Raw genomic sequence first — 13961 nt, forward strand, 5'->3', positions numbered from 1 at the left:
AATCAAGACAAACACAAATCAGACAAAAAAAACTAGATCTTACCTTACTGACAGTATAGCCAGTCCTGTGAAACAATGAGGAAGGTGCAGCCAGATGAAGGTAGCGTCTGGGTGGACACACTGTGGAAGGGTTGGGCCTCTGTGAGTCTCGGAGGAGAATCACTGTAAATTTCTTTGATCGGGGGGCAGAAAGATGCTAAAAGGTCTTCGGTGAGCTGAGTTTTTCGTCTGCTTGGGGTGTCAGTGTGGCACATGGCAGCAACATCTGAGTCTGAGAGAGACAACGACAACATCCATGAGGTCAATTATGAGGTACAAATTGGCAGCATCTCAGTACGCACTGTTATCAATCCAGCCTCGTTGCAGCATTACAGAGCAAGGCCAAATGCGATTGAATCAAAGAAACCCCACTAAAAATATGTACTACTATGTAAAATATGTACTCAATATCAAGTTTTATTCCTGAAAGCTAGAATCTTTTAAAGTTTATTTTGGTATTTATGAACTTGGGAAGTAATGTTCAATATTTTTGGATATAAATGATTATTGGAACAAAAAATATTGGGAGTTAGTCCACTAATCAAGAATGCCTAAACATAATATAATTCCAAGGAGCATCTGTATCAACTGGCTTACCGAGTGTTTATTTATGACCTTATAACTTCCTGCTCTTGGAACAGCACTTTTCTAAGGGGGAAAGCACTTTGGTATATGATTTCTTGCCAAATTTTACCAGCTACAGTCTAATGACCCCTGCTAACCTAATGGTCTGTAGAACGCAGTGTACAGACAAGAGTGTTTTGTTCTATTTCTAGCAAAACTAGCCACAATTTCAATGTGTCCCTGCTCCCCAAAGGTAGTCTGTGAAAAGTTTTCATAGTGCAGAAGGTCATTTTGTTGTCGCAATATAGATATCCACAATCATGTACATACTGTAAGAGTAAGCTAAATTTTCTGCACTGCAACCCTAACAGTACTCCACTCTTCCTAAGACACCTGTGGTACATTTTAAACACACAACTATGTCTGAGGAAATCCGAAACATAATGTGTTAGACACTTAAAATAACAATCTGAGTCTGTCGGTTGCAAAAACAGCTCTTCACTTTGACACAGACAGTTCCCTGTAAATTACATTGTGGAAATATTGAGCCGATTCCAAATATTTTTGTACCTTTCAGTCATTTGCACGCAATAACAAAGGATAATGGGGTCTAGGTTCAAAAATAGCAGAATTAACCCTTAAGATTTCAGTCTTGGTTGATTTGGCAACATGTCTGGGTATCTTGGTAACACTAAGTACAGTTTTATACTCCAGCAAACAATCCTTCAGCAGCTCCTTTGTTAAACCCTGGAGTGTTTTGCCAGTGAAGCAGCCACAGTAAGAAATGTTGGGTTTGCATCAGCCGTAACTTTAAACAGCTTTGATACAGAGTAAAGACAGTGAGGCTGTTATCAGTTACATAAAACTACACTGGATTACATGCTGCATTGTTTCCTGGAAATCCCTCATGCATGTGAAGGCAATCTGAAACCTGTGTGGAAATGGCAAACTCCACTACCAACGAAGTAAACAGAGACTACAGACAAATGACAAATTAAAGCAAAAACATGAATACTTGACGCCTACATTGAGGGTATTTGGTGGCCCCTGTTATGTTTTGGTTGGCTTCATTCCTTCAGAAGAAAACTTTTTTGCAAATCAATGTCCCCCCCCAACCTTGCATAGAGCTGTATACACATTAGCAGGTTAGAACTATACATTGTCAGTCATAAATAGTACCTCAAATGGGGTTTGATTTCATGTAAATCTTATAAGGTTCAAGAGAGAGGCATGGTTTCCATTCCATTTCCATTCGCATGCAAAACAACACATGCTGCTTATGACAACATGTACAGCATGTAAGCAAAGTAGCATGTGTACCACCATCTTAACATACATATTTTATGCCATGGCTTGAATCCAAATAGAAAAGCTGCTACAGTGTCTCTGCCAAGACTTGAAAGCTATGGAAAGATTAAATCAAAGGTTACAACCACCTGCTGCTGTTTAATTATCAACTACAGGTTCGGAGTAACACCAGCCATCTCATACAACACCTGCCCTCGACAGGGTCGCTCTGCCCTCACTGCTACTTAACAAGTGGCACATCAGAACAGCAAACTGGAGCATAGCCTTAGTCACACCATTCACAACACTCAACAGTGATGTGAGGTGATATTATTACCACCGTGACATTTTTCTCACATGTGGAAAGCAGCCTTAGATTAATGTATTTGGTTGTTAGTTATGAACAACAAGATCAATATGCATCTGTCATTTCAACATACTGACGGTATAATTCAGTGTCTCGAAGTAAAGCTAGTCAAAGGCCAAAAATTAAATTGTGAAAATGTATTATATTTCTGCCACATATATATAAAGCCAGAACCTTTTTTATTGACATATGTACCCCCCAGCTGCCAGCTAAAGTTTTCCTCATTTTGGCACAGCTTGAGCAAAACTCTGAATGACACAGCACTCAAACAAGTTCTTTTCAAGCTATATCCCAGAATGACCCAAATCATTTTTTGTCTGCTTGTCTAATTACCCAAATTTAGCTAATGACTGCACCAAAGAAAGAAAAAACAAGTTGAGCAGACGAGGTCATAATGGGGGACTCTAATGTGATGTGATCACATGCCAAGAGAAGCAGAAAATAGCTCCCAATTTTCTGCCAAGAATTAGCGAAATGTCAAAAAAAAGGTCCACTAATTAGTAGAAACATTATTAAGAATGGTGGCCAAGCTTCAGTAAGGTAAAAACAACAAACCAAAGATCCTGAAATAGCTTCATAATATAGTATTAACAGCCAAACAACAGCTTGGTGCAGGGGTGAGAAATTCACCAGCCTTTCTCCTTGAAGTGAGCAGCACCATTACTCCACTAAAAGTTTACAAGATAATTGATTGCTTGAATGCTGATGTAGCAGACACATAAAAAGCCTCCATCTTGATTTAAATCAGCCACAGATGCAGCTGTAACTGCCCGCTGCGGTGTTCTTCCTTTCACTGTTTCACTGGACAACTATTTTCCTTACACAGGTACGCCCACAATAGATGTCAAATTAAAATGAGAATGCCCGCCGGATCTCTAGCCTAAATATTTGACCCATTTACTTCATGAACCAATTACTGCCACAACCTGTGTGGCAAGTTTTCTAACCATAACAACGGTCGGTCTGTGTTTGCGAGAAAATCTCTTCAATGTTACCTCCTGCATATCTTCATTGTTCTAAATTTTCACTGAAAAAGGAACTTTTGATTTTCCTATTGAAAGAGTTTAATTGAGGTTTGTTATTGTGTGCAACATCTGATAAAAGCACAAAACATGCCTGCAGCTATTAATAAAATGCACAAGAATTCACAAATTGAAAACCAAGTTGTGTTTTGGATGGCACTTTAATATTTCTGCTTCATTTAGTTTTTACATCTAATAACACCTGACCTACTGCTCCAACTTCAGAAGAAATAAAACATGTTTTAACAGACAGTCGCACTGTCTGCATAAAACTAATATAAATATGATAAAATACATCAAAAAGATGAAGGATTTCATGCGAATATGCATTTAAATCATAGGAACTATTGTCAAAGGCTCACAGTCTGCACTGATCAGCCATCACATATAAACCTGTCTAAGATTGTCTAAGTCCCCTTCATGTCGACAAAACAGTTTTGACCTGTCAAGGCATGAAGACGGGAGCTGTGGAGGTGTTCTGTGGTGGCACAAGGATGCTGGCAGCAGATCCTTTGTGTCCTGTGGGGAGAACCTCTATGAATCAGGCTTGCTTCAACACATCCTGCAGATGCTCTATTAGATTGGGATATAGGGAGTACACAGGCTGGGTCTACACCTCAGACTCTTTGTTGTGGTCCTCGAGCCATTCTTGAGCAGTTCTTGTGGTGGAGTGCATTATCCTGCTGAGGAGGCTTCTGTTGGGTAGTGTTGCTGCCATGAGTAAAGTGTGCTTTGTTTGCAATACATTTAAGGCCAATTAATGATTTCCACGTACGGGTCTTCACCCACAAAGGTACACACAATGTATATTCAGTCATCCACCCAAATCCAACAGGGTAACTATGGACCCATCAGATTGATTATGTTCATTTTATCTTTTTGTATATGATATTTCTTATATAATTTCTTTTTTGACAACAAGTTTGTAAGGGTGAGTTTTTTTTTAACCTTGCTGACAGGTTTCCACTACATCTGCAGTCCCCATCAGAGCTTCATCTGATGTTTCCTTTTTATCAGGTGACTGGCCCCACAGAGCAAGGATTACCGACCATACTATTGTAACAACACATCATCAGTAGAGCAAAATTAACCTCTCACAACGGGCTAAACCTGGTTCATGTTCCCTATTAGTGGGTGAACAATCCAGCCCTGCCGTTTGGAGAAGACTGTGTTAAAATGTTCTGCCATTTTCAGCAACTGAAATAGAAAAGAGCACGCCATAAGAACCACTTGAAATTCAACCTCCAATGCAGAGACGAGGATATAACACAGACAAGTCTCAAAGTCAAGAATCGCAACCCAACCAAAAACGCTGCAAACACCATCAGCAAAACGAAAAAGGCCCTCATAAGACAGAGGATTGGAACCACAGAAAACCAATTTGAAAAAAAAAATCAACGCAGAAATTATAGAGGAATTAAGCAAATTTAAGGAACGCTTCCCATTGCAACAAAACACACAGGAGCGAATAAGTACACGACAGGAATTCACGACAAAAAAACATTTAGATCCGAAAATTAAACAAACTCAAGGAAGGAAAAAACAGAAAAACACACATGGAATACAGTGAAGAATGTTTATGTAATCTGTAACAATACACTCTCACGGAAACAGAAAAAATTGTTTTAACCAGAGGTCCAAATTTCACCATCACACCAACAAAAATACCACATGAAGGATTCATTTTAGTAACAGACATGGCATGTAAAAAAACCTCCAGGACCAGGGACACAAAACAGAACTCCACAATGCAATAACAGGTATACTAAAATCAGCAAAACTTCCCCAAAGCAGTGTCATAAAGAAAGAATAAAAAGCAATAAACTCACTCAGACAGGACAAGACCATCACTATCTTACTGACCAACAAAGGATGGACAACAGTCATCACGGACATGGCCACACATGGAAAACAGTTAAATATGCTAGAATATAGAAACACTTACAAATTTCTGAAAAAAAGACGACACAGAACAAAAGAAAAGGACATTTAAAAATAATATTAAAACCCCTACTACAAAGCAATAAAATTACGCAAGAAGCATATGAACACCTGATACCCACAGCCAATGCTACGCCCTGGATTTATGGAACAACGAAAATACACAAAAAAGACACCCCACTGCACCCCATAGTAGAATCATCTGATCAGTCACTTACAACTTTTCAAAAGCTCTAGTAGACATCATCAAACCCATCCTCGGTACAACAGAACATCACTGTAAGAACTCAAAACAACTGGCACAAGAACTGAACAACATTACAGTAGAGAAAGACGAGATACTCATATCACATGACGTCTTATCATTATTCACAAAAACCTCCGCTGATGTCACATTACACATTCTACAGGAACGACTCATGAAGGACAGGACTCCGAAAAATCACACAAACTTGACAATTGAAGACGTCACCACAGTACTACGGTTTGCTGCCTAATCCACCTACTTTCACTTCAAAAGGAAAAATAGAGTCAAAAAGAAGGTTTTGCAATTGGAGATCTACCATCGGCATCAAGGACCTGGAAACCAAAGCCATCCAAACAGCACCCGCACACAGCAGACCCCATACTTTGGAAGAGGTACGTCAATGACATCCTAGGAAAACATAAAATCTGGACACACACAAAAACTCACAGACCATCTGAATAACATGAATGACACTAGGAAATCCACTCACATGGACCAGTACCTCCTCTGGACATCAGAACACCCCACAGCACACAAACTTTCATTTGTAAAGACACTGTATGAACGGACCAGCATCATAACAGAAGATAAAGAGAGACAGGAGGACAAACACATCAGAATGCACTTACGCACTGTCAATATCCAATATGGGCCATAAGCAAAGGAAAGGAACAAGTCAGTAACAAAGAGAAGAAATAAAAAGAAAGGAAAACAAAAAATTGACAATAAGAAGAGAGACATAATCACCATTCCATACATCCGAGGGATAGCAAAATCCATACAGCACACAATGAAAAAACACGACATCAACACAGCAGTACAACCACACGCCAAACTCCGACAGCTACTAGAACACCCCAAAGACAAAATGGAACAAGACAACAAATGAGATGTCATATATGAAACACCATGTAGATCAAGAAAGAAAACATATTGGAGAAACAGGTGGAGCATTCAGTGCAAGAATAACGGAACACCAGACAGAATGTGAAAAAGAGACAACAGGACGACTCACAAGAACACGAAAAGAAAAAGCTGACCCAGAAAAAAAAAAAAAAAAAAAAAAAATCAGCCATCACAGACCACTGCAAGATAAACAACCATATCATGGACAGGGATAAGGGCAAAATTACAACATCAGAGACCAACAAGCACAAGAAGTGGATAAAAGAGGCCATTGAGATAAGGAAGCAGGCCAATAATTCCATGAACCGGGACGAGGGGTTCTCTCACACACCTGAGATTCTCTCCTCCAGAGACCATCAGATGGTGGGGGAATGACCGGCCTGACAGATTCTGCTGATCTGTCAGGCCGGTCACTTGATAAAAAGACCACACGTCACATAAAGCTCTGAGGAAGACCACAGACTTAAAAACTCATTCTTACTAATTTGTCGGCAAAAAAAGAAATGCTAATCCAATATGAAACCATCAGTCTGCAGTGTAAAATTTGTGACAACCACTGCACATTTGCCAGGAAAATAAATGTTTGGTATGAATAGACTCTCTGTTACTGTTTTCTTTATAATTAATTATTAAGAGAGTTAGAATTGAAGTAGACGCTACAAGACTTAGGAGTAGCTTTGATTAGTACATGCTTTCCATCGACAAAGCTTAAACACAGTAAGAAGTCCTCAATTCTCCTGAAGTCCTGTGCTATATCCGGCCACCATGCTAAGTACACCACAGGAATAATCACTGACATGGGGCTTCAGAGTAATCTGGAACCAGCTGCTGTGTCCTTGTGTGTTTTTCTGCATTCAGTATAAAAAGAAATGCAACCAGACATGGCCCTGTTGTAGTATGAACAGAGCTGTGTGCGCATACAGACAACAAAAGTAAGAACTGGCTATTAGGTGGGTGGTACGCACCGAGGTAACATCTACACGAGTGCCAAGACCCAAGGTTTTCCAGCAGAATATTGCACTGTAACACGATCATCAGTGCTACTCACCTAACCTAAGGGGTTTAATGTGTGGCTGATTAGTGTATCCTGCTGTCATTAAATTCTGTTGGTTTAAATAAACTTACTGTCAAATTAATCAAAAATAAAGAAAGGCTGGAGTGCTGTGAATATTTACACCTCCATGTTAGGACATAGAAAGAAAAAAATGACAGTCAGGGGAGGAGTAGGTTTTATTATGGCTCATTGACTTTGAGCTATGCAGTGTTATTTTACTGCTCACTGCATGTGACTCTAACACAAATATGTTACAGAGAATGGGTGTCTTATCTAAGATTACTGCTTTGTCAACACAAGTGGCTAACTGCACTTTGCGGCAGCACAATAAAAGGTAGAGAAAGGTTGTAGCAAAGAGCTTTAACGAAAGACTTAGTACCGACTGGAAAACAGAGGAAGGCAGCTTTTCCCTTTTTGCATTACAGCATCGTAAAACAGCCCAGCTAACTGGAGCGCAGAGCAAGAATGAAACAACCGGATGCCAGACAAGTGAAGACATTACCGATATGAAAGAAAACTAAGAGATGGGAGGAAAATGTTAGTCACTGACATCAGTGTATCAGCAGTGGTTAAAGCAGAAGCTTCAGCGAAGAGCGAGCGTTGTGTAACTAGGAAAGCAGGGGTTGTATAACTGTGATGTCATCTGTGCTTCACTGACCTGCTGGCCCAATGACCTACTTTCTTCCTCCTCCGATCTAACTTAATCACAGCTCCACAGGCAACACCTTCCTGTTCTCACCAATAACACGACGCTCTGTCAACACAAATCCTTCAAAAGCTGAACATATCACACTGCAAGTACCTTCACAAAAGGTGTGTGCAAGGATCAAACTGTCTGCATTTCATGTTTCCTCATTTTGTCACATGATATGCAAAGACTTCCTGGAGTTCCCTAAGCCTCAGCAGGCACAGACGTCAAGGGGAAAAAAACGATGCAGATGTGGTGAATTTCAAACGCCGACTTATCAGTTTTTAAGTAATGTGAAGCACGTAGACTAGAAGCTGGATTAAGATGCGTTTTTCACCCTGAACCACATAAAGTCACACGCTCATAACAGCCTTTTATCATCATTTTTCTGTTGCTCACACAGCACTGTTGAGTGTCTCTGGTTGTGCGTGTGTGTGTGTGTACATATGTGGGTGTGTGTACGCATACTCAGATGTAGGGCAGCAGAGCTCTGAGGATATGAGTCACTCTGAAGTGGATCTATGGCGCCGCTCGTCACGCACCCCGCCACACCCCACACTGAGATGCCAGCGCAGCAACTGTGCCAATGGGCAACACCATAGCAACCAGCCTCACCGTGCAGAGTAAAAATAGCCCGACCGAATTCCTTCACAGCTGATACTCCCTCCATCATACGCTGAGAATTATTAGACTACAGAGAGCGACTCCCTTTGTCATGAACTCGACTTTGTGGATGTAAAACAATGTGACGGGTCAATCTGCACAATCACATGTGTCCTGTAAACATTACCGTACTGTTCTCTCATGCAGTGGACAACACTGTACATCGTTTAGACGGAACCAATCACAAGCAGCGTCGCCCATCCACATTCCATTATAAAGCAGATTCTCTCCATTAACGAGAGTGCTTTTACTATTAAATTAGAGGGCATAGGAAATGGAGCACAGGTAGCTTTCCCTTTTCAACCAGTAAGCTCAAGAATTCAAATAAGAGAAAGCATATTAAATGTATCAGATGATGGGCATTCAAATGTAAACCAAAGATGATATTATGGATACATCTATTATAGCTTAACACTCGAGTGGACAGGATAATACTGTTGCATATTAGAATACTAGTCTAATGAGGGCAGAAACTACTTGTTGATATGCAAAGGCTGGAGCAGCATGTATCAATAGAGAGTCAGACTAAACAATTTATCTTACCATGCCTCTTTAAAATGAAAATTTCAGGACGAATCTGCTTTTCGTGCACAATTTTAGCAAAAACACCTTTCCATTACGTTATAGACAAAAATAATTATGATTGATTATTTACATTTTTGTGGAAGGCTCCTTTGTTCAAACCATTCATACAGCTGATTAGTAGGTAAAATGACATTTCTTCAGTAAATTTACTATAATTTTATAATAATTTGGGACATTTTCTAGGTGTCTTTCTATTTTAACAACCTGTGACTACAAAAACGACTGCCAAGCTTAAACAGCCAAATTATACATACATACAGGTTCATAGTCATATTTTGGAGGGCTACTAGAACACTATGATGTTCAAATGAAAATAATGTTTCTGCCTTAAGGTCCTCAAAAGCCCAGTCTGCTCTGACTGGTTAGATGGGGCAATAAAAGTGTGGTTGTAACCCCTGATTTATGTATGTGCTAAATCAGAGAAGCCCTGCAGACAGACCTCACAAATCAACTGTCTGTTGAGTTAACCTGAATGATCTTTCAGCACATCAGAAATCTCTAAGGACTGTCTAGACTCCTTAATTTTAGAGTAAAATATAACTCCTATATAATTGTAGTGTAACAACAATTGAGCTAGTCATCAGATAATTTCCCTAAAGTTCCTCAAACAAAGGCTGTTTTTCTGGATCTTTAAACCCTAACAAAAGACAGCACTCCTGCAGATCTTGTATCACATGACTAGGTAAACACTGGTTTCATAGCAACAGTTGTGTTTCCCTCATCATTCAAGTCCCACCCTGACACCCGAGAACTGGGGATTTGTGAACCATCAATGACCCTAGATGTCAAAACATGGCGCACAACTTTAGAGGATTTCTAGAAATTCAGACAACCGTCTAAAACTGAAAAACTCACTTAGTAACATCATCCTTTATCCTCTACGGTAGAGACAGACTTGTACTCAGATTTGATGCAGATAAGGAAGAGAGGAGTGTCTATTCTGCTCCAAGTGCTGGGAAACATCTAGGATAATGTTATGCAGTTTTAACAACCAGCAAGCAGCACACTCGCTGCCAAGCAGGTCACACAAATCAACAACAACACTTTAACGAATAAATTACTCAGTCACACATCCTGTGAGAGGCAGCTTCAAGGTCTGCACATCCTGGTGGCATCCATATAGGAATTAAAGATGTGATTCTCTCAGTTTACAGGCAGAGCTCTTCGCTGGAAGATGAGGATGGTTTTAATAATGTCATGGCCACTTGCCCTGTAAGCAATAAAATCCACAACACAAGCTGGTCAACATTGCCCACCATACTGCTGCACAGTTGTACCAACCAAACTCTCAACGCTGGGCAGCCAGCTGTGTTTCCACTCATTGCACACACATCCGCAGGCCCAACAGCACAAAAGGAGTCTTTGTTTTGCATTTTCACTCCACAGCACACAGACAGGAATGTTTGAGAGGCAAGCAGCAGTGGTTGGCAGGGGCCCCTCTACTGCTGCTGGCCTCCTGTCCCAGAGGAGCAGGACCTCAGCCAGGGGCCTCATACTGATGCCAAGTGGGTCAGTGGAGTTCAGAGGGACGAGTGGCGGCACAGGAGAAGCGATCAAGAGCGACTGTGGACCTCCAGGCCAGCAGACCACAGTCTTCGGTCAAAATGTATGACTGACATTTGACCACCAGCATTTAATCTGGTATATGAATGACATTAAGAATTGACATTTTGCTCTCACCGTATTACGGTAAGTAGAATTGCTTGAAACCAGTCAAACAATCCAGTAATCTTTTTACTTGATTTTGTTCTGTGTGCATTTGGCCTAGTCCTTTTCCAGAAGACTTTGCACCACATTATGTTTTTCTCCACAGATCAGACATCCCGATCTGTGGAGAAAAACTGTGAAGACCAACATCCCGGCACACCCAAGCCACTTTGTCTTGGCCGAAATCGCACTTTATTGACTGCAGTTAATCTCAGATAAAGAGAACGCTTCCACTGTCTGCCACTACATGATCTTAAATTAAGCATCACTCATCACACAGAACTCACAAAACAACTATTATGGAATCAGATAATCTCACAAGGCCTATTTGGAGCAGCGCTGTAGTAAATGCTTCTACTTGTCAGGATTATTGCTGAAACAATTAATTGCTTTTTCAACAGATTAAAGAATTAAAGCAGCGCCGGTTATAATAACCGATTAGCCATTAATCAAGCAAAAATTAGCCAATTCTAGCTTCTGATACATGCAGATGTGCTGCTTTTCTTTGCACTATAAACATCATATCTTATCTAAGAATAAACTGTGTGAGGTGTTGACCACAAGTGGAACAAACTGCGTATAAAACATTAACTTGGCCTCTGACAAATTGTAAATACATTTTCTCATTATTTTGATGTTATCTGACCATGTGAAAAACATCAGTCACAATTTCACAGTTAAAAAGAATCACATATTTTTGCCCTACATAATATCTGTGTGTGTGTACATAATAAACAGCTCCTACGCATCCTAGTTCCACACACCTGTCTCATGTTTGAACAAAATATTTCCACAATAGAAACTAATGTTTGTAAGCCACAAAACTATCATTTACAATGGGAATTTTGCAGACTTTATGTGAAAAAGTCTCTCGTCTGGTATTGTTGTGAATCCTGCTGCATCTGCAAAAAGAAAAGGTATCCTAGGGACCTGTATGTGGTCTGATAAATGTCCTCAAGGAATGTCATTTGTCAGTTTGTAAAAAGCAGTTTCTAGCCTTCTGAACAGTTTTTGTGATCACACCATCACTGTATTATGTCAGCAAATAGTTTTAAAATTCAAATGTTAATATGTATGTTCCATTCTTCTTATGCTATTAGGTTGTCAAATAAATGCCAGAAAATTGTAGCTTTAGGTAATGTAGCTCATACAACTCCAAAACCCAACGAGTTTAATGCACAACATTGTATTCAAGCTGCAATGCAAGTAGGGCCAAAGTGTCTGGTTGGTTGATATTCTCTCATTTGACCAGACTCTCAGTAGTCTGACGAATGTCTGTGTTACTTTCATAAGGAGAACAGCACTACAGTGAAAGCCTTCCAGGATTAATCCATTATATTCAGTTCATTGACTACTTATGACACAACTGCATTTTCACAACTTTGAACTTGTCCAACCAAAAAGAGACTGGTAAGTTGAACTTATTAAACATTTACTGAACATTTACCTAGATTTGACTCCAAACAGACTGACACTATGTCAGTAAAGTTGCTGGATGGCTACATTTTGTTAAAACGTGGTCAAAAAGTTGACTGTAAACTTTGCAAAGAACATTTTGCATATTACAGCTAATATGCAAAATACAACTAATATGGGATGTCATGTAAAAACAGCAAGCTAACTTGTTTTACATTTCTCAATAGTTCTCGGGCTGGAATAATGAAGTGATATAATTCTACTTTCAGATATCATGTGACATGGGAAGGTACAAGCTGCTCTGCTCTGAGTTGAGGTTAAAATGACTTAATATGCTACAAATATTAGCTTTTTGTGCTTATTTATCATTTATTTGGTCTAATAAGGTAAGAAGCAGAGTGTTGGCTATGCTGGCTACCTACTTTATACACCATTAAAAGTGCTTGTATAATCAATTTTTAAAAATCTGAATTTTATATTAAAAAAAATCATAGGAAGAACAGTCTGTGCGCTGACGTGGATGACTGAGAGCAGGACTTGCTATCACTTCTCTGTTTCTGTCTAAGCTATCGTGTTTCATGGAAATACTGCTGGATTTACAGCACAGCTGTTGTGTTTAGCTTATGTATATGGTGAGTTTGTCAGACAGTTTGCGGCTATAAAATCAGCAGGTTAGCACAGAGCTGCAGATTGAGAAATGGCTATGAGGTAACTTCTAGTTAACCTGAACTAATGTGCTAGATTTCAGCCAATATTTCATACTTCTGCTGTCTGACAACAAAAACTATGTAAATAAGAACAGCTTTATTTCAAATATGACTGTATTCAAATTCAATATATGCGAAGGAGAGATAAAAAAAGATGTAAACACCAGCTGAGTTCAGGTTGAACGGAAGCAAAACTGCTGACATGACAACACAATAACCTACATCCAGTGATCTGACTAAATGACTAAAGTCAGATTCCATACTTTCCCATACTGAGTAGCAACTCTGCATATTAAAAACTATTTCAATCAATCCCTGAGGCTCATCTTGGTTAATGCAAGGCACATCGGTCAAAATTATGAAAGACATGAAAGATATGATGGGTATTTACTTATCCAGACATGATGCCACTACACTAAACCTCAGGAGAACTTAGCAAAACACAGTATGTACTCAGCTAACACACACACCCATCCACAGCTAGCACGGACAGCAATTTTAATGATACAGGCTATTGAAGAGTATCAGCAGATGCAGACAAAGCGAACTGAACCAGTTCTATAGCAGCCTCTTCTTATGACAAAATTATCTGAAATGTTCCAGTGACTCAGTCAACACGATTTTCATTCCATATTCATTATTTTCATGATGACAGGCTGCAAATCAAAAATAGAACACTACTGTAAGAGCTCCTGATGAATTAGACGTCAAACATCTTAATTAGCCCAGACCGTCCATCTCGGAATATGAATAAGCTTTAAACAGCCT

The 13961-nt window shown here is 39.7% G+C and overlaps 1 protein-coding gene across 6 annotated transcripts in view; it reads right to left on the reverse strand.

Annotated features, from left to right (window-relative positions):
• The window catches only part of clocka (clock circadian regulator a), a 43251-nt gene that overhangs the window by 19640 nt on the left and 9650 nt on the right, over positions 1 to 13961 (reverse strand). For all 6 annotated transcript variants that reach the window (XM_051946984.1, XM_051946983.1, XM_051946981.1 and 3 more), the window contains exon 3: positions 44 to 271. The gene's annotated coding sequence lies outside the window, so the exon portion shown is untranslated. The remainder of the gene's footprint in view (positions 1 to 43; positions 272 to 13961) is intronic.

The sequence above is a fragment of the Acanthochromis polyacanthus genome, chromosome 4 (genome assembly GCF_021347895.1).
Source record: "Acanthochromis polyacanthus isolate Apoly-LR-REF ecotype Palm Island chromosome 4, KAUST_Apoly_ChrSc, whole genome shotgun sequence".
Lineage (NCBI taxonomy): Eukaryota > Metazoa > Chordata > Actinopteri > Pomacentridae > Acanthochromis > Acanthochromis polyacanthus.